Source organism: Embiotoca jacksoni, unplaced genomic scaffold (genome assembly GCF_022577435.1).
Source record: "Embiotoca jacksoni isolate LCO1_2020_lvr unplaced genomic scaffold, fEmbJac1.0.p SCAF_6, whole genome shotgun sequence".
Lineage (NCBI taxonomy): Eukaryota > Metazoa > Chordata > Actinopteri > Embiotocidae > Embiotoca > Embiotoca jacksoni.
In genome coordinates this window covers 14,268,144-14,290,571 of record NW_027185414.1, presented here as the reverse complement: position 1 = coordinate 14,290,571, position 22,428 = coordinate 14,268,144, and positions in this window count along the sequence as shown.

The following is a 22,428-nucleotide window of genomic DNA, read 5'->3' as shown; positions in this document are numbered from 1 at the left end:
GAAGTTCAATATTTGGTGTAAGCACCGTTTAACTTTACCAACAAAACAACAAAAAAGGTTACTTGCCAAAACAACTTATAAGGCCATCAAAAGCTTTTGAGACTGATCTTGTTGCGTGCTAACGGAGTGCAGCACAGTGGCGTGTACGGAGCAGAGGGAAGCAATAACCTTCATGTATTCCAAGTTACGTCACTGAGCACCTGAGTACGTGTGTTTTTGTGACCACTGGCATGCGTTCATTTGCAATGTCACCATGGACTTGAGCAAAGAGAGCACATCAAATGTTGTGTAAAACTTGGGAAATCAGCAACAGAGACCCTTGAAATGCTTCAGAAAATCTATGACAATGAAGCAATGAACGAGGCCAGGTATTTTGAGTGGCATATCGTTTCAAGGAGGGGTGAAAGGTCACTGTCCAAGACCAAAAAAGGTGCATCAGGTCAGGAGAACAACCAGGTGGGTTTTCTTTGACAGTCATGAGTTTGTGCATGGTTCATTCGTCCCCCTGGATCAGTCTGTCAACAGAGATCTGCTGGGATGTTCTTAAGTGTCTGAGGGAAAACATTTGGTGCAAACAACCTGAACTGTGGGGTGATGGCACTTTGTTTCTCAAATATGGCAATGTACCCACTCACAGCGTGTTGAAAGTTTTTTCAAAGACGGCAATACAATCGTTGCTCCCCTCGACCTCTACCCCATCTCATACACCAACACTAGATTCAGCTCCCTGTGACTTTTTTCAGTTCCCCAAAATTTTTGACATAAAATTTGTTGCGTGCTCTCTGCTCAAGTTTCAGGACCACAGGGACATCGCAAATGTGCAAATGCTAGTGGTCACAAAAACATTTGTAACTCAGGTACAGATGTCGATCAAGTGAAGTAACTTGGAAAAGTTATTCCCGAAGGTTAGCTTCTCCCTGCTTTGTGTATGTCACAATGCTCCGCTACGTTTGCGTACAACATGAGCACTGTCTCAACTTTTTTACACTTAAGCTTTAAATATGCTACATAATTTAACTTACGTAAGCAAGTTAAAGTCAATGTTGATTTTGTTCTCACAGAAGACAGAAACAGAGACCTCTTTCATCATTTTATATACTACGTCATCTGATTTCTCCCAACGATCTTGTCATAATTACAACAGCCACTAGAGGTGCCATTAAATGTAAATATGGGTCGTAACGAAATGCTTGCACAGACTACTTATACGGCCATGTTTTAGGGGAGGACGATCTATTTAAAGCAGCACCAGTCTTCCTGGTACAATTGGACGCAGTTTTTCAAGGCTGCATGTTTGAGCTTGTTGTCATGGTGCAAAACAATTTTACACGGATCAGATCCCTGGTGGTGTGATGAAAAAGAATCCAGCAAGTATGTTGTAGATATGTTGGAACAACCATTTGCAAAACAGCTGCACATTCAAATTTGACACTTACCAGGAGGGATTTCACTTTATTTACAAGTAACTGGGCTTAACTACAAACAAATTGAAGTCATCCATGGGCAGCTTTGAGAGCTGCTCTGTTATCTTAGCAAAATAGCTTTACATTGCAGTAAACCTTACAGAGCATTTAAACTCCCACATTTAACATGCTCAGACCCCCAGAGAGTCTGGTCCTGAAATTTAAAGCAAATTGCAGATTGATATAAGTGTTTTTTCTTTCTCCATACCTTATGTCTTAAATCCTAATTTGTTGTTGTAGCGTATTTCAGAAATATGAGCCAAATACTAAAGTAAAGCACACAGAAAGAGGAAAGAAAAAATGCACCTTGTGTGATTTTTTTTTTTCTTTTGTAATGCAAGCCAGATGTGACCGGGACCATGGAAACAGGTGATGATAGCATTACACTGGGATTGCAAACAGATGGAGAGAAGCTTGAACCTATTCTTGTGTCACTGCCGGGGTCATAAATAAAGATTTTTTCTTTTCCTCTGATGAAATGATTTCTGTATAAATAACACTACAGCAACTTTTGGTGCTGTGTAAACAGAAAGAAGCCTCACTCGAGGGTAAAAACAACATTTATTGTCATTGTCTGGCAGGGTATTTGTAGCACGTCTCATTGACAAAGCTGACGATTTACTCAACTGATGAGTCAGTATATTTGTAAGTTCAGAGTGGGCCTGTGTGTGTGAGAGTAAGTTTGTGGAGTTACGGGCTGATTGCTACTGCAAAAGTCTTGTTGTCTTTGTTTCACCAAATACCCTACAGTTTCCGCAGCCGGGGGACTCTTGTTTCCATTTTAATGTAAGTGTACAGGACACAGGTCTGCTTCACATCAGATGAATATATCGCTGGGAGAAGAATGTCTCCAGCAATCAGCCTTGATGAAGCGGATGGTGTAGCTGTCCTGGGAGACAGAGGAAAGCCACTGTACGTGTTGGACGGGGCTCAGAGGGGGAGAGGACACTGTGCAGACCTGTGCTGAATGGCAAGCTGGCCACCCCTGAGAGATGGTTGTTTAGTGAGCAATTACATCTCGCAGCACTGAGAAGAGCAATAAGCCCCCGTCCCCTACCACTATCCAAAAAAATACCAGCTGGACTGTTCATCTTGTGACTTCATCTCACGAAGTTTTATGTTAAGTGCGAGTGCTCGAAACTGATCGCACATCTGCAGTCACGTTACAAAAAAAAGTCTAAAGCAGCTAAATCAGGACGGTTGAGTCACAACAACATGTGTTTCAGAAGTAGTAAAGAGTTTTTTATATCAGTTCAGAGAATTTGAAACAGTGAAAAGGAGTTTACCTTTGCTATTTTTCAGGCTATCCCCGAAGCTACCACAAGAGAGCACAGCTGGCTGACTCTCCCACTCGCTGCTGAACCTCCCCTGTGTCACACACAGGTGTAAAAGCCCAGGCCTTCAGCACAGATTCATGCTGCCACAGCTTCAACCAACCACCCCAAATGGGGCCTCCCATTTTGCCATTTGGGAAAGTGGACTTTCACAGTAATGGACACTTAAGAAAGCGACACCTCGGCCCAGCATGGTGCCACTTGACAATGTGACAAATACTGAGCTCCTAAATCATTAAATTACAGAGGGAAATGATTTATTGGCCCCTGCAGCATACAGCGTTATCCAGGGAGCATTAAAGATGGTCTCTGTTTTAGATTTCACACGTTCTGTAATGTGTTTATGCAGCTGGATAGTTTTATTGGAACAATTGAATTAAGCAGTGATAAGTGAGCTGAAGTACCATGCTCAAGGGTACACTAGAAATGCCACACCTGTCAGTGCAGTGTGCTATATGTGTTTGGCCGCAAGTTATGAAACGTTTTGTGTTTGCAGCGAGTAAATTATTGTAACTAAACATAAAACTTGACCTTTGAGATTCATATTCCAGTTTCCTGAATTTTCTTTAGTAGGCTCCATTACAGACTATTACCACAGTCTTCTTGGGTCTTACAAGGCCTGTTACACAAATTTATTTTGTTCCTTCCTCCCGGAGCTGTTGATTAAGTGCTACTACAGTTTAAAAAAAAAAAGGCCAAGCTTAGTTGCGGTCTGCTCAAGAGGATCAGCTCATTTCCTTTAGCACACAGCACAGTGTGCTGAGAGTAGAGCTTGTCTTGGAAGATCAATGTCTCCTCTTTTGTTGCATCAGTCATGCAGCTTCTGTGTCGCACAATGGCATCGGGGAGGTTGGTGGGGTGGTGAGGCGCTTGACTGGAGAGCACAGAGGACCACCTGACCGCCTACTGGTGCCCGGGAACGCACACACTCACACTGCTGATTGTGTCTTTATCTGTCTACTGACAGCAGATTTGTTTGAAAGTTTCTTTATTTCTCCTCCCCCTGCTATAGAGTGAGTTAACATGCTTTATTCTACTTTGACATACAAAACCACATACACTATAATGTGTAATAGGCTCTTACATGTCCCAACTAACTGGTCCCTGCTTAGAGGATTATTTGAAACACTAATGCACAGACTTCTTTCTCAGTTTTGTTTGAAATGTTAAAGCTGTTGTCCATTATTAAGTCTGCACATTCATTAACTGTACCTCTTTTTCCATTTGTAATACTATCCACCCTTTTATTTCCATCCGCCTCATCTGGCATGTTATTATAATCTGAAAATGTTTTGTGTGCTCATAATATACTTCAGATAGGAGGCCTGTGGGTGTAGAAGTTTCATATTGATTTGTTTACACTTGGGACATTCATGACTCACATTATCTCTGCAGTTAAGAATAACATTATAACCGATTTTCAGGTGCAACCTAGAGACTTTTGGACTGCATAATGAACTGAGCCATTTTAATGAAGTGTTTTTGTATTTTTTATCGTACGAGATTCCCAGCTTCCCACATTTCCACAGCTGTGGTGTTACAAAAACCAAACGGTGTTTTCTGTGTTTATCTTTCTCTCACAGCCTCAGAAGTAGTTAACAGGGAAAGAAGGGAGACCAGACCTTAACATGCAACTGCACACTCTCATTAAAACGAGGTTGCTAGGACAAGATAGAGAAACAAAATAAACAATCAGCAGTCGCACCATTCTTCATCCGAAGCAAGAATTTAGAAGCCGAGGGGCCGCTGGGATCCAGGGGCCTGTTAGTGATGACACTTCTGATCTATTTTCTCGGCAGCTTTGACAAAGTCCAGCATCAGTGGATTTCTCTCTCTCTCTCTCTCTCTCTCTCTCTCTTTCTCTCTCTCTCTCTGTCTCTGTCTCTGTCTCTCTCACACACACACACACACACACACACACACACACACACACACACACACACACACACACACACACACACACACACACACACAAAGGCCATTTGTTTTTTTTAAGTACTAGCTAAATGCTACAAGCTGATTATCAGGAAAGGAGTGATCATCTGCATTTTCTGCAGGAACCAAAGAGTTTTAATAGTCAACACCTCAGCTGGAGGAGTTCCCAGACCTCCTTCACCATTTTACATAAAATGACTGTCAGCATTCTGTTAATAAAAAAATTAACAGACATAAAAATGTATTGTTTTAAAAAAAAAATGCTGCATGTAAAAATTTGGAGGTAGTTTTAAGAAACAAGGACAAGTAGGGAATTCCGGAAAGGTAAAATTGGACATGCCTTTCTAAAAATCTAATGCTTCATTCATTCAGCAAATGTTAGTATTTATCTGTAATAGTTCAGGTTCAGTCTTGTGAAAACATTTCATGGAAAAGCCATAATTTAATTTCCTAATCTTTGTTTTTTTGCTTCTGAAATCTGCTGAATGATTTTTCCTTTGAATGAGTGGTGGGAATTGAATGTTCGATAGATTAGAGTTACTGCTATTGCCTGGATGTTTAAAGACATTAGCAGTGCATGGGAGTCCGGTGCATGAGGCTTTAGCTAAAACAAGGCTCCCAAAGAGCTTTTTTTTACTTCTTTTTTTCAATGTGCATTTATTCAGAATTGCCAGCGTTGGTCTTTCTACAGGTCTCCAAAAGACTGGTTTTACACTGTCTACACGCATTACTCCCATAGTCTGTTGAAGGCTGATCCTGTCACCCACATCTTTCCTGCAGCCGGGCCACCCAGCCTGGATGTGCCTCCAACATGTCATCCCTCTGTGTGGTCCTTAACAAAATAGAAACAGAGAGACAGAGGGAAGCACAGCGATGCCAACCAAGAGAGAGATGTTTCAAAATATGACAGTGTCATCTCTGGGAAGGGAGCTCAAAGAAGAGAAAAGGGAAACAAGAGGGAAGAAAAAAAAAGTGTGTAAAGAAAAGCAATACACCGAGCTGAGCCTGTGGTGAGTTCAGTGATGCTGAGGGTCAATTTAAAACTTTTAACTAATGAAAATATAGAGAATATAAGCGAAGAAGGGATTAAATCCAGAGGAGAATGGTGCTACATTTAATTTATCTTAGTTTTATCTATTACTTTAGCCAAATATGTTCATAATTGTTCATTTACAAATCGATAAAATATAGTCCAAAAAATACAGCAATAAAAACATTAAATACGTGTTGGTGAGATAAGACATCACATTTTGCTTTCAAACCAAACAAATGAGAAATTATATGCCAAAAAAGACATTAAACATAACTTGTTGCTATGCCAAAAACAGCAACCAATTTTGCTTATGCAGTTTTTGTTATTAATGGAGAGTTTATTGTGACTCTAAGCCAAACAATAACATACACTCCTCTAAAAGTTTACAACAAAACTATAAAAAAAAAAACTCTGACAAAGAATTAATAGCATACACTACAACAGATTTACAATCGCTGATTGCCTCACAAAACAGTAAGTGACTCTGCAGCTTAGCATTTTTGCTGTATTTTTTTGGTCTTTTGTGGTTGTTTCTGGTTGATTTATGTGTCAGCTGATGATATTAAATAACCTTCTCTGCCATCAGGCTCATTTCAAATTTGCAAGATAAAGATCTCCAGGTCGCAAGATAGAAATCCAATGTCCTGAACATGTTTTGTGTTAGGGAACTTTTTTAGGGGGCTGAATGATATCAGCACTTCTGTGATTTACGCAACAGTTCGTTAAGGAAGGGAAAGAGAAGTGGTGGAAAGAAACAATCTGCAGGGCACCCAGAATGTCTGATTCACTATCTGAGCCACAGTGTTGTGATGAAAAGCTTTTCTCTCATTACTACAGCTGAGGTACCTTAAGTCTGTTGGGTAGACATCATAACTATTAACAGTTCTCTCTGCCTCATTTGGATTTATGATACCGTAATTATATTAATTGTTTAACACTGCAACATTTCTACATATTTTATTTGATAATCTGTTATGAAACCCTGGAAAATACAAATGTATAATAAAAAAAAAAGGTTTGATGTGATTTAATTTACTACCATGGCCATGAATATTCCATCAGAGGTAAGGGACATCATGACTGATACTAGTACTACTACTACAACTACTACTACTACTACTAATAATAATAATAATACTTTACATAAAGTAAATTGCATACAGAAAGTCAATGTTTGATGAAACCAGATTTTGGGGAGTTTTGTGGTATAGAAGGGGAAAAGGGTTCAAATGGAGTTATCTCCAGGAAGAAGGTAAATTTAGCTTTGGAGTTTGGCACATTTCTTTTTTTTCATTTTTGAGTAAGGAGGAAGATTTTCTTATCAAAGATTAAAGACAGCATCTAACCCATGATTTTGCAGGAATAGAGTGTATGACAGGTTAGCTAGTGACTGGTGATCAGGAGGTCAGAGGAGGAAGAAGAGGCAGGGATACCTGTTGTTGTTTGTTGTTTAAGAAACCCTGTGTTGGGTAATAGCCATAATAATCACACAGTTTCACTCACACAGCACAGTTTAGATCTTCACTTTGGAGGATGTCAGAGGACCTACAGTGTCTAAAGGCATCACTTTGCTTCAAACAGTGCGTATCTGCTGATCAAACAGCATGTGGGACCTCCTGCCCTCACACCTTTCTGATAATAAAATAGTGGGGGGTGCTGCTGATAAAATTGAAGACTTTCTAAAACTGACACCCCAACAAGCAACATGCCAACTTTCCTTCTTCATTTCTCACACAACTACTGAAACAAGTGCAAGCAAACAAGTGAAAAGCTATCAGGAGACTTTGACCTTCAGACAAACAACACTTTAGAAATAAGAGGTCAGTTCATTAATTCCAACTGGACTAAAGGCTTCTCCATAAACCAAAACATATCCTAGTCTTGAAGGCAAGATTGTCTTTTGGCATTTTGCCTTTTTTTTGAAAGATGCAGTGAAACAGTGAAGGAGATGTGGGGAAACAGCAGAGTGATGACATGCAACAAAGGTCCAGCCAGCTAGAAGTCAAAGTGGAATCTCAGCTGCTGATTTTTGCCCACATGGTGCCCTAACCAGTTGGGTCACCAACATTTTGAAACATAATCGTTGTAATCAGAAGCCAAGGGTACAGTGAGAAGCAGCCATGGGGAACTAAGAATATCTTAATAAAAATATTATTCAGATAGAAGATTTATGAATAAGCCAAGAAAAGATACAACTCTACCTGTTGGCATCAGCTTCAACTTCTTTTGTTACTGTAAAAATGTGCAAAAAACACAAAACTTGTATAGTTATGAGATAGAGGTCATGTGATAAAAGTAGTGCTAAAGTTCAAAGCTGTGTCTCAAATTGTGTACTCGCCTTAGTACACTCACATAAAGCACACTTACATGTTAGTATACTTACTTTGTAGTACTTGAATGTCAACAGGGTTGTATTGTTTCACACCTCACACTGCCGTTCTGCACTTATCAGAAACAACCGTAACATTTGAACGCATCACCTCCTATCATATTGGCCGGCTTTAATTATTTCACCCAGAAATGAACGTTCTTTTTTTTTTTTTCAATTTTAACGCACACAATAAACACACTGATAGCTTCTGCCCAACTGTAGTATGATGGCACTTATTGAAAAATAAACACTTTTGTGCACTGCAACAGCTGCAACTTCCAGTTTGAAAATACTTTACGTATGTGCTCCCTTCTTTTCTGCTACTTAGCCAATAATGGCACCTGTCGAGGGTAAAAAAAAGTGTCCATTGTTTCATACTCAATGTTTGGACCAAATTGAGTACACCATCCAAGTAATTATAGTGCACTGCTTGTTTCTATACTTGACAGTGTGAACCCACTTATGCACTCCAATAAGTGAGTGTACATGATTTGAGACACATGGGATTTTGTTTGTATGGGGAGATAAATGCAAGACTATTTGTTCAACCATGTGGTCACACATCCAGACACTTTTAGTTTTAAAATCTCTGTTACTGATATCTCCAATGGAGGTAAACTCACCGCTGTGTTGAAAAATCCCTTCTAATGCTGATGAGGAAAGATTGGCGATGATCCTCCCTCTACTTCCATGTGGAAATCTCTGATCTCCGAGGTTGCGACTCTGGAAAACACAAAATGAAAAGACTCATCTTTGCCTGCAGAATTGGAAGATACCGTTGGACTCTCTGAGACTTAAATATAGTCTGGACCTAAGGGCGGACTGAACTGGGGACACGAATCACATCCATGTATACAATAACTATTTAATTTTACCATGTGTCTTTTATTATCTAAGTGCTGTGCCTTCTTTTATTTCTTTTTTCTTTTGTTTATCTTCTTATGTGCCAGTCCTGTAACATTCCTCCTTATGTATTTGGATAAAAAAAAAATTTAAAAAAAAAAAGAGAAAAATCCTGCTTCTCTGAAGGTCTTAATGGAAGTAGAGGGTCAGGTTTTGTTTAAATAAAACAGAGAGTGATATATTTATAACTTTAGGATTGGTGTTTTTTAGAGCACGTGTGTGAAAGAGCTGGCAGGATGAAGGACACACAATGAGCTCAACAGGTGGTGATGCCACTGCAACCAGAGGATCTCACTTTCAGCTCATTCTTTCCTCCACACCTCTCTGGTTTGAATGAGCCGAGTGTCAAAGAAAAGACTCTGCACACAACGTGTTTTACTGCGCAGAGTTTGAGGAATTCCTGCAACAGTTGGGGATTAAAGGGCACTCTGACTCATTCAGTTCCTCAGAGTCGTTTTGTTTTCTGGTCTTATTGTTGATGTCGTATTTAAAGGGCAACAAGGCTAGAACCTAGGAGAGACTATTTGTGTAAAAAAGGCTTAAAAATGTTCAAATTGTCCACTGAGGAATAAATAACAGCCTATTTTGTCTCAAACTTAATTTCACAATCTTGAATGGAGACTGCAAAATCCTTGCAGTTTCGGGAAACAACTTTGTTTATAATGTTGACACACAAATTCAAAAATGTGCTTCGACAGGACAAAACCCTCTCGTCACATTGAACAGTGTTGGTCACATTATTGTTGCTACATTACACAACACAACACAATCCGTATGTCCAATCCCTAAGTAACTGAGCATGTGGTAAAGTCACACACATGTAGTGACAGGATGTGAATTGATATGAACAATCCCATAATATCAAAATATTCTGGGTGAGCAGCTGGGCGACTGTCAGACACTAAACGGTGCAGCTCTGGTCTGCTGAGATCCTGCTGATGATTATTCAAGTGAACTCCGTATCCTGTCCCTTAACCTCCTGCCTCTATCTTCACTTTAAATGCTCATTCACTCACACTGGGCTCTACTCTGCTGCCCTTCTCAGATACGAAACAGCAAGTAATACAAATAAGCATTCATACAGGGTCTTTTCTGTCAAAGCTTTCATTGTCAGATTAAGCGCCATATGTCAGTGAACAACAAACTACAAATGCCTAGTCTGAACAGCAGTGTGTTCCTCATCATTTGTTGTGAAAACAGTTCCTCTGGTGGCCTCCCTGCCCCCAGCCTACATTTTCCCCACTGTAAATCATGATAAAATGGCTTGCAGGTGTCAGGATTAAAGAATACTCTCAAAGGACTTTGGGCCACAGACGGAGGCACAGCTGCTTCTCTCCTTTTGCCAGGTCCTTTATTGCTATTTGTTTTCTGTTTAGTGTGATGGTCTTTTAGTACCAGTGCTGGGTTGGACCAAAGGCCAACCTCCAGAGGGTTGAGACAACATGGAGCTTTTCCATACAGTAACTTCTCTGTGTGTAGAGTCGTTTAAGTTGATGAAAGAAAAAGCCTCCAATTATTTCAGCCTGTAGTATATCTCTGTCTGTATATATAAAGTATCTTTGATCTTTTTCAAATTTTAACTTAAAATTTTCTTTGTAAACCAGCATTACTCAGCAGTGATGAGCACATGGAAAATGGAAAAGTGTAATCTTGATGTCATTTTGGTGTCCGCTGTACGTTGCATCCTTCACAAATGACCAAAATGTAATGTCTCCTATGCTCAATAGTTTCTTTGAGTGCCCTTTTCTTTAGGTAAAACTTCAGTCTATTACAACTTGAGCTTCATTGTTATAGCGTGGGCATCAAATCTACATCTTTAGAGTCTATAGGTTGTAAACAAGCCTCAAGTTTAAATTTATTAGGAAGAAAAAAACGATGGCACTTCGTTTTAATCATGAATCAAAGTTTCCTGGTTCAACTTTGACCCACAATACAAGGGGCAATCAAAAGGTTCAGAGCGTAGCACTGTGATGTGCACGCAGCAGGGGGAGGCTGTAATCTTTGTGAGAAAGTACTCCAAGTTATAACGCTTGGTCAAAAACTGCACCTGAGTTACACACTTTTTTGTGACCAGCAGTACTATCGCATTTGCAATTTCACCGCGGACATGAGCAGAAAGCGCACTCGGAAAATCATCAACAAAGACCCTTGAAATACTTCAGAAAGTCTCCAGTAATAAAGCAATGAGCCGGACGAGTGTTTTTAAAAGGGGTCTGTCTGTCTGAACGTCTGTCCAAGACTGAGGAGGGAACGTCAAAAGAGCACAACCAGGTGGGTTTTCTTTGACATACACAGGGTTGTGCACCTTGAATTCATCCGCCAGGTTCAGATTGTCAACTTTCAGTTCAGCTGTGAGATTCTGAGGCATCTGAGGGAAAAGATTTGCCGTAAATGACCTGAACTGTGGCAAGGTGTCACTTTGGTTCTCCAACATGGCAATACGCCGCTCACAGCAGGTTGAAAACACACGTTTCTCGCCCTCCGCAAAACAATTGTTGCTGCCCACTACCCCTACTGCTCAAGTTTCAGGTGAACGGAGAAATTTCAAGTGTGCACGGACCATTGGTTGCAAAAAAAGATTTTGATATAGGGACATAACTTACTTACCAAGGTTACATCTTTCCCCCTTTTTGATTTCTCCTCGTACCTCAATGATAATTGTGCATATTAATTGTTTTTATGCACAATCACGGATTATTAGTGACATTGTGAGTGTGCTCTTTTTTGGATTTACTTCCAACTGAAGTGGTAGCTAAGGTTGCAAAGCCGGCTGGCTTGTTCGCTCTTTGTCTTACTGTGTGATTCCTTACACCTGTTTCCCGGTCTGACTACTTTTAATGATGCTGCTGTGTTCTTCGATCCCAGCGTTTAAAAAAAAAATGCAATAATTAATCTTTTCACTTGGGAGCTGTAGAAGAAACTGTGAACCCGAAATGCACTTAGATGTCGTGAACATGTTAGCCGATAGTTGAGTTGTTGTCTGTACATCAAGTATGAATACTGGTTTGAATTTTTGCCTCTGGCCATCTGATGAGTTAGGTCCAATATTACTTTTTTCTTTTTGAGGGAAACATGGGATACAAAAGACAGTTGTGTGCTGAGGCTAAAAAACAGAAGTATAATTACAGTAAAAGTAGTGGTATGATCCACGGCTAGTATAAAAAAATTTAAATCATCCACTTCAAATGAGTATAACGTACTGATGGACAGACCTATGAATATAAAATCCAAAAGTTTATTTTAGGTTCTAAATTTTCGTTGGATTGCCATGAGCTGTCAAGCAACTCGATTTAGGCCTGTTCATTTTTTTCTGAACCAAATGAGAAATAATTCAATGATATATGAGTTGGAAATACATAATGCAAGTTAATTCAGGTTTGTGACAGACGACATGTGACATTGCATCTCAAACTGGAAATGATCACAGCCATTGATATAGACATTTCTCACAGCAGTCAGTTTGACTTGTCAGGTGTAACTAATAATGTTAATGATGGCTCTGTTCCATTTAGGTGGCCCAGTAAGCCATGACAGTGAGCCAACATTCACAATAGCAGAGCCCCGGGCCTGGCATCGGAGTGGCTAAATGTAACAAAGCCATCATTAATGTTGTTAACCACACCTGTGTTTGGCAAGTGGAAGTGCTGTGAGTAACGTCTATTGAATAACGATGAACAGAGTAAAGTATTAGTCCATATGTAAACAACAGCGTCATGTGTAAAATCATACACGTAAATCTGGATTACACTATAACGTCTAAAAAGAATGTCATAAAAACACAAAATCATTCTTAATCAATGACACTTGAACGAACGTTTCCTTCAAAACTTCTGAAAGCGGGAAGGAAATATAATGATTTGTTGAGGGAGTTTGGTGTGCCAGAGAAATGAGACAGAGCAGATCAGGCTGCTGAGTGCAGTTTGTTGGACCGCTTGTATATAGTGTAGAGCTGTTCCAAGCACGTACCAGCCACACTTGACATGCAAGTCTGACGTAAAATGAGTGTTCAGAGTGCCTGCCCTGCTTTTATCACACTTCGGCAACACAGTTATAATTACGATTACCTTGCACCTTGAGTCCAAAACCACTGTGAGGTATTATATGAGGCTGCTGAGCAGTGAAGCACACCAGTCCTGCAAGGCCAAGGTGAAAGTGGATATCCACAGAGATTAAATAGAGTAAGTGGGAGTTTTCCTTCAGTTTGCATTCCTCGCAACAGGCTCCTTCTGGGCAAAGTGTTTGTTTTTCATTTAAGTAAATATTGTCAAACTTTTATTATTTTTTTACTTAATGAAGCCATAATAGTCATGCTAATTACCAGTAAACCTGCATTAAACATGGTTATAATTATACAGGAGCAACTGTGTATCCAAACAGGTCACGTTTACTGAACCTACTGAGAGTTAACGCCCTACTGTGCAGCTCCACACAGGTTTTTCGTTTCTTTCAGTTCACTGATTTTTGTTTTTACACAGACAGTAAGGTCCCAGTTCTCACCATTTAAAACTAAGTATAGGAAGCCATATCAGGGAAAAATGCTCTTAGTATTCACTACGCATTGATGGATCAAATGCAAAGGTCAAATCCCTGTGTGTTGCTGCGTTCAAAGGGGGACGTATATTCCGTGTACACATATGAACGACCCCCTCATGGTATTTACAACCTCTGAACTCGAAGTTTACTGTAAGCCTCGAGTTCACGAGCTGTGACGTGTTTGCTGAGACGTTTACAGAAATGGCAGAGGACATGGAAGTTGGATGTTAAGCTAATACATTGTAATTTTAGTCATGTAGAGTTTGTCTTCAGAATTTAGATAATAGCCTACGTCTGATGAGAATATTGATCTTCCCAACGGCCTCACCTTTTCCCTCTGTGTCTCTGCATTTTCTGCATTACCCGCCTGTTAGCTTGCTAAATTGTTAGCCTCTGTGGCTTCTAGCCACCGTCCATGTTTTTACAACTTAACTTCTTGAATGCCAAACATATGGTGCACACGACTTCCTATGTTGTAACCATGAGCTCCCGAGTTCCATTTGAACACAGCATCTGTAACATGCTGACAATAAATACAAATTCTTCTACTAATTAAACATTGTTTATCGACTGATAAACAACAATGATGTTTGACAGACTTGACACTTAATCATTGTTCCTATCAATTAAAAAGCTATATTGATGTTGCCACATCAACGGTATTATAACAATGTTAACAATGTATTCTCGCTGTGTTTTTTTTTTTTTTCAATTTAAAGGCTGGGCACAAGTGATCGGTGATGTGCCAGTAGCAGGTAATGTAATCTCAAGCTGCTAGCCTCAAGCAGAGATGAGGAGATGGGTACAGAGGATGAAGTTCATCCACAGGATGACATAGTTTGTCAGGGCAAACAACGCTATGGTTAAGATTTGATCTGGATCAGGGAAATATGGTTATTATGGGTTAAAATATGCATGACGGTCCAGCCCAGTATCAGCAAAGTGTGTAACACAATCACTAGTCCACTAGAGGGTAGCATGTCTTTGTGACAAATGTCACGCAACAGAGGTGATTAGACAAAGTACAAAGGCAGTAAAGTTTGTGTAAGTCGGCTGCAAGGGTGGGAGGTGTGTACGACCCGGACTTTTTTCTTGGGTTTTAGGGCACAAGAAGATGATGTGGATTTCTGTAAAACAAGTACAGTTTTAGTTTTGCTGCCCTAAACACTCACTACACTCTAGTGGATTTGCAGGTGAATTGCATGCTTTGCCCTCATATCAAGTTGGAGGGTCAGAATACAACGTGTGCATGTATATTTACAGTAACTGGGTTTGTACCTGACTTCTGTCGTAACCAGGTTTCTTCCAGTAATCAGATGGCTGAAGTGGATGTAAATGCAGTGATGCTGTTCTTCTTCTTAGGAGGAAAGTCATCTCAAATACTGGCCCAGACTCACCTGTTTGCTTTGTTGCACCTGTTAGGGAGGGACATATCTTTATCATCACTTTCCTCATCCCTGTCAGTACACAGAGCCCAGTGACATCATGATTCCCATCATAGCACCACCCACCTTCAGTGTGAGCAGAGATCTAATCAGTGTAAGTGAAAACACCTGTGTGGGTGAGTAGGGCCTTTAAAACAATGTTACACACAGAAACCAATCGCTTTGCCCTATCTGGATTATGTTTGTATGGGGTTTAATTTGATTTGAAAGATCATTTGAGAAAAGAAGATGGCTTCAGGTCTTCAAGAGTGAATTGAATCACGGTAAACATTTCAGACAAGATATTAAGAAACCTAAATTTCCCACTCTAGAGAAATGTGGAGACTCCCACGACATTGTTTTCAACCAGCTCAGTGTGTGAGGTATACAGGACCCAGGGAACAAAATAATGGGAAAACCACATCAGAAGGGGATTTGACTTTGAAGTGGTGACACCAAAATTACAAAAGTAATTACCCAGCTGAGTCATGTTGAATTTACTACCTGTTCCCAGCGTGTGTCAGACCGGACAGTCACCACTTACAGCGCTGCAAAGACAGAAAGCACTGAAACAGCAGAGCACCTGCTGTGAGACAAACCAGAGAACATTAACATATACCTTATAATATACTGACCTTATAATATACTGACTAAACACAGTCTAGTCAGTATGTTTAAACCATGTTTAGTCATTGACAGTTTGAAAATCATCATGTAGGCATCATAAGACTAAGAACAAAACCACAGCCAGTAAAGATCACGCAGCGGGTTTAGATTCTAGATTTGTACAAATTCACTCAGAGGCCACTTTGTTAGGAACACCAGAACAACCAAATTCAAACCACAGCGACGGTTCTGCCATAAAATCGACTCTTACTGAACTTATAAATGTTCAGTTGTGGCATGTCTGTAAAAAACAGAGGAGCGCGGCCCTGTTCTCTCTTCTGCCTCGCTCTGCATCCAGGACTCCTCCACTCTCTGCTTTTTATTACCCGGTGCAGTGGCACCTGCAGGGCCTGACACAGGGATGTATACACAAGTGAACTAGGACCATATGCAGCTTGTAAATGTTTGTCAGAGTGTGATCCATTCTTCATTGGTCATGGCCCTCTTTGTCATGTTGTTATGTTTTATGCTGACAGATAAGTAAGAATAACAGGAAGACAAACAGCCTTTGTGAATGCAGTCAAGCGACTGCATGGATAACACCACACCCTCAATAGAAATGAAAATCTTCTGCCCGCCATTACACATACATTACTGTTGTTACGTCAGGAGAAATCTAAATGGGGTCTGGTTGGTTTGGATTTCAGGTTTTGATAGTAACTTGGTGGGACATGTGCAAAGAGAGTTTTACTCTTTTATTTCAAAGGTCACAAATGTGTGATCACAACCTTTTCTCTACACACCGTCATTACTTTGGATGTGTAATGACCGTTTCACTGACATCAAAGTAAACTTCAGTTTTAATTCAAGTTTATTGTTAGCTATAAATGATGAGTTAATAAGCGTTCCCTTTGCTTAGTGCAGAAAGCCACACATTTACTGTGCATGTCAATCTCACTGCTGATTTCTTTTGTGCTGAACTTGGCACATGCAAAGTTTTTTAGTAAAATGGAAGAGTGTGGCAAATACTTCACATGTGCTTGCCTTCGGTCTAAATCAGTGATTTAGATATGATAAAAGATGGACTTTGTTCCAGCAGTGGCATTGCATTCCTGCAGGTCTGCAAAACATGGCATGTAAAATGTTAATATAATATTTAGGAATGGAGAAAGATAAGACCCATGTTTTTTACTCATCAATATGAAAATGTTGAAATCTATTTCTCTGAACAGTTGAAGCCACATCTCAGGCAGAAATGCTACCACCAGAGGGCAACACTATCACTGTCCCTTTATATCCCTGCAACTCTCACTAACTATTCACAGGGACTTCAGTTTTGTGTAATGCAAAGTGGAGGATTGTAATCAGGTTGTTTTTAATCTAGTCTGTAACATTACATGTGATTCAGTGACATTTGAGCTGTTTAGAACAAAAACCAGCAGAGGACTGGAAGAACATTCACAGGGAAGGAAATCTAAAGATGAAGGTACACACCCAAATATTCTGAAGTAGACATTACATAGAAAATGTTGGTTGTTTTTAATAGAATAAAAGTGAAGTCATTGTTGTGTCTATTCAGTTATGTTCTATAGACCCACAGCAGTGATAATACTCATCCAGAGTGTGGCCTCTTTGGGCTATAAAATCCAAAGTCGCCCATGTCTGTGTGTGTTTATCCAAAACACTTTGCACAGTGAAATGTTACATCTCAGCTGGAATGTATTTACTCAGCAAAGGAAGTCATCTAATAAGAGGGTGTAGCTGCCTGTCTGTCTGTCAGCTTCTCTCAGAGAAAACAAAACATTAATAAATAAATAAGGAAAACAGTCTGGGCCTCCCACTCCCACTCAGTCTCCTCTGGTTTATCATGCTTGTATCCAACCATCCTATGGGGCCAGAGCCGTGCTGCAGAGTGTGCGCTCCAATGTGCAACACTGCAATCAAAAACACCTGGCCTCGGGGCTTGGAATGGTCACAACATTACAGCATATAAACGAGCCAACTGCTCCATATAGAGGCCCCATAATTGTTGGACTGAAGAGGATTTCTTTTTTTTTTCTTCTTCTTTTACTGCATGGTTTTACTATTGTTGTAACACTTAAGACCCAGGGCCAAATGTATCTGTCCAATACCGACTTTATGAATACAATTTTACAAACAAATAGGAACTTCCCAGAGAGCTGCGCTACTCAAACCCACCGGAGCTGTGAGACTCTGCCTTGCATGGGAAATAAAATGTCCTTTCCAGGATCCATTTCACACCTGCAACATAAAACAAGGATTTGGCATCAGCACATTTTTGATATTTTAGAGATTACGTTTCATGATAATGTCAGTGACATTTGCAGGACGCAAAAAAGCTGAATTTACACTTCTGCTGTTTGTTAGTCAGGAAATCAAAAGTCATGATTTCACTCGTAGTAAAATAATCATATGTTACTTTGATCCACCCTTGTTTTTGGACAACTTTAGATTGATGTCAGAAACAACACTGGCCAAGAAATTAAACCTAAAACTACGGTGCACTGCTTGATTGCTCTGACATTACCCAGATTTATAATCAGGTAACTACTGAATACAATACACCTAGATACTCAACAGTTTCCACACATATTGGAAATGTGGAAGATGGCATTTAGTAAAGAGATCACTCAGAGAGCTATCAATTTATATGACTTACAACGTGGAAGCGTATGACATTATTTTACTGTAATGAATGGGTGAGGGCTCCAGTTTCACCAAATATAAAATTAGGGGGAAAAAAATAAAGCAAATGAAAAGTATAAAAATGCTTGAAAAGAGAAAAAAAAAGTTGGACAAAAGTTCATTGTTGTTGTAACATTAATGGGGATACAGGAATAAGAATTTTCCTCCTCATTATGACCAAGCTGCCGGGCAGGGTCTCTGGTTTCTCCCCCCTGCCGTGCCCTGGCACCCCTGCAGCATCCCCACAGAGACGGCTTCCTTGCCGTGATGAGCTTTTGACAGGCCCCAAAACAGCCTGCTTAATACTGTGCCAGGCCAGACATGGAGCGGCTGGGATGCTGGCAGCTTCTTGGCCCACACCATGCATCACGGGCCTCAACCCATTTTACCCCTCCTTTCCCTCCTCTCGCTCTCTCTCTCTCTCTCTCTCTCTCGCTCTCTCTCTCTCTCTCTCTCTCTCTCTCTCTCTCTCTCTCTCTCTCTCCACCCTTTCTTTCTAGTGCCTCAGGATTGTTATGCAAAGCTTTCCAAGGAGAGATTGTGGGAGTGCTTTCAAGCACAGATGTATCCAGATCATATTTGTACAATTTCCCGGCGTAGTGAGAGATGTGGGTCCAGGCTGGGAGCTGTTATCTGCGCTGAGACTGAGCAGCCAGGTGCAAGGCTGCAGCCTCACCTGGGACCCACACCTTTGAAACACGGAGACTCACTATCTGGAATCTAACAGTAACTTTAGCTCTTTGTCGCAAATAACTGCTGACAGCTGTTGATTCTCCAGATTCCCGGGGGAGATGGCGACTCTGGCTTCACGATCTGTAACCATCTTCTGGTCGATAAAAGTTCTTCATAGTTAGATGGCTCTTGATAATATGAAAAATTTAAAACAGTTTCAAAGATGTACCATGTGTCAGTAAAACAACTGGTTTAAAAAAAATAAAAAAATAAAAAATAGATATATCCTGATAACTTGGAGCTCGAGCCGCAGAGACAAAGACCAAATATACACCACTGCCATCCAGTGTTGTTCTGCGAGTACTACTTGGAGAGCGTTAAGATAAACACATAGTCCATCTGCTGCAAGATGTGACTACACAAGGATAACTCATTACAGCTATACCATGCCTTTTCCATTTGTGGTCAGTTTTATGGCTTTTGAACTGTAAACATTGTTCCAAGGAAAAGGAAACACATAATGCTTGTGTTGTGACATTCTTATCTCACAGAAACTCTACGCACTGGTTTACTGCTCTTACGTTAAACCTGGTGGTTAATTAACCATCGGCAGAAAAAAATGGTGGAAAAAGTTAGGATTAAATTCTGTATTATACTTAAAACAGCAGTGTGTAGAATAAAATAACAGTACATGTGCATTTTATTGCGCTGCGCTGAGTATTAGAAGCATGTGTTCTCCTTTTGAAACAAAAATAAAATCAAGTTAAAGTGACAATTCTTAATTAATTACACATAAAATCCAAATCTTTAAAAAAGATGGAGATGAAGAAGACTTTTGTGAAGGATATAAGACACGGACTGCCGTTAATAAAGGATTGGGTCTTTACCCTAAGCAACATTTGAATGTGTGAAATAAGGCAGGTCTGCTGAGATCTTCACACTCAACAGTTTACCATGTGTAAAAACAAAAACACACACCGGATACGGCTGCCAGTGACCACACACAGATAAACTATGAGGGACTATAACAAACAAAAATATTTAACTTATGCATATGTTAGATGATGGTAGTGATTCAGTTATAACAAACATTTTCATTTTCTGAGACCTCTTTAGTGAGAAATACAGAACATGTTACTAATAAGCAGCGATTGGTAAAAATGACCAATATGTAGCACAAGTTGGTAAGAACGATGGAATCAAGAGTATATGGAGATAACAACAGGTATTGATGTGCAGCAGGATGTTGTAGTGAACATGGAGTGTAGCTCTACTCTGCGGTCAGAGGTCCATTTCAATTTATATATATACAAAAAAAAATCTTCTACGTTCACATCTTTGTGGAGAGGCAGAAACTTTTTTTTTTCTTTTTTTTTTTACACAAGCACAGAATATCAGTGAGATAAGAGTGAATTAAAAATATGACGCATCATCTACAAACCTGACAAAACTGTGGTAAAGCATCCACACCAACATGTACTGAACCAAATCTCTATGAAACACTCAGCCACATTTCAGGCCACAATGAACTCAACAGAAATGATTGTAATGCCAGTGTATGAGTTCAGTATTTAACAGACAAGCGATCACAGGAAATACTGTGCTCTGACCGCATTCATGTGCAATAAACTGCTCACGTCTGTTGAATGTAAAAATAAAATAAAACAATCTTAAGAATGTAAAAATACAATAAATCATTCCCATGGCTATGTTTTACAACCAGCACTCACTTCCAGACACCTCTGTCTTTTTTCCCCCCCCTCCAATAGATTAACCCACCGGTAGGGGAATATTTTCCTGTCCACATTGCTGGAGAGACAGCTGCAGGGCTCTCATGAAAGTTGCAGCCACATATCATGCTTCCTCTCAGGCAGTCAACATCCATGACATGAACTATGTGCAAGCTTCCTCTCACACACACATTTCATGGTGAGATAACTGGAGACCTCAGCACCTCTGTCCTGTCAGGAAAGTGTTTACTTTCCTCGTCGCCCTGTCAAGAGAGCGCGCGCGCGCGCGCGCGCGCGCACATACCCGTAACACGGCGAAGTCACACATGCATGGCTGTTTGTTTGTCATTCACAGCGTATTGCATTTGCATATGAAACATTTGTTCACCTTTCACACTTGAAATAAACACCTATGAGCAGCATTGTCTCCCACGTGTTAAAACATGGTGACAAATTCAACCTGATGATGTCAAAAGAGGGAAAAAGGAGAGCAACAAAGTTAATCCAAGTCATCCTGAAAGCAACATGAATGTCTTTTTCATATTTTTCTAACCTCATCCTATGATTATTGAGACATTTCACCACATAGCTGCTATCAAGGATCAATCAGAAGAGCCCAAGAGTTGTTAGGATTCATCCTCTGGGGAGCATGAATATCCGTGCAAAATTTCATAGTAATCCATCGAGTAGTTTGAGTCTGGGATCGTGTGACAGACCACTGGCTTGACTAAAAACCTCTTTCACTTGATTCAGTTTTGGTGCGGTACGAGGAGGGAGAGCTGGTTCTGATTGGGATGGGAAGATAGGCTGTAACCTTATCTGCAGAAAGCTGCTGTGTGCTGCATTATTTCATCTCCTCATGTGCCCTGAAAAAATATGACAAAAACATCAAGGAATGGAAAAAGCATGAGCTCAGACTTTGTAACCTGGCAGATATAATCAAATCATTCTGCTGAGGGCCTAACTCGTGTTTAACGCCAGTCTATACATCATACTGTACATCTAATTTAAGGCTGAGCTGACTGCTCTTTGAAGAGGCAGTTTTGAAATCACATTCCAGTTTCCCCTCCCAAACAGCAAATTATTTCTATTCCCGCAGGACGTGTGATTTCGGACTCAAGAGTTGGAGCAAATCACTTGCAGACTACTTCATGAAGAGCTTATTAATCTGAGTCAAGGGGTCTGGGATTCAAACTGAAGTATAAACAACCTCCTCATCAATGGACAACGTAAAGAAAAAAAAAACTATAGCTTTGACTATAGAGTGTGCTTGGTTCCACCTCAACAGCATCAACATACGTTCAGAGTCAGGTTTGACGCCAGATACCACAGAGAAAATCTACGGCAAAAAAAAAATGTGCCCCATAATTGGTAACAGTCTCTGAATCTATGTAAGCAAGGTAGGCTGTAATTAATCCCAGCACAATGAGGATCCTCTGCGGAGCGTGCTCATGTATTTGTTATTGGACGTCACCACGGGGCCACTCTGGAGCCCATCAGATACAGTGTCTAAATACACAGCAATCACATCTTTTCTTTTTTTTTTTTTTTCATCTCCCACCAATGCCTCAGCAACAATTACTAAAGGTTATCAGGGAGCATCTACCACCAGACTCTGACCTGCATGAACTCACCCTCATTTCCCCTAAAAAGGTGCCTCATTTCTCCCTCATTAAAACCCCCGAATCAGGCTGTTTAAATTAAGATGGCCTGCGGTC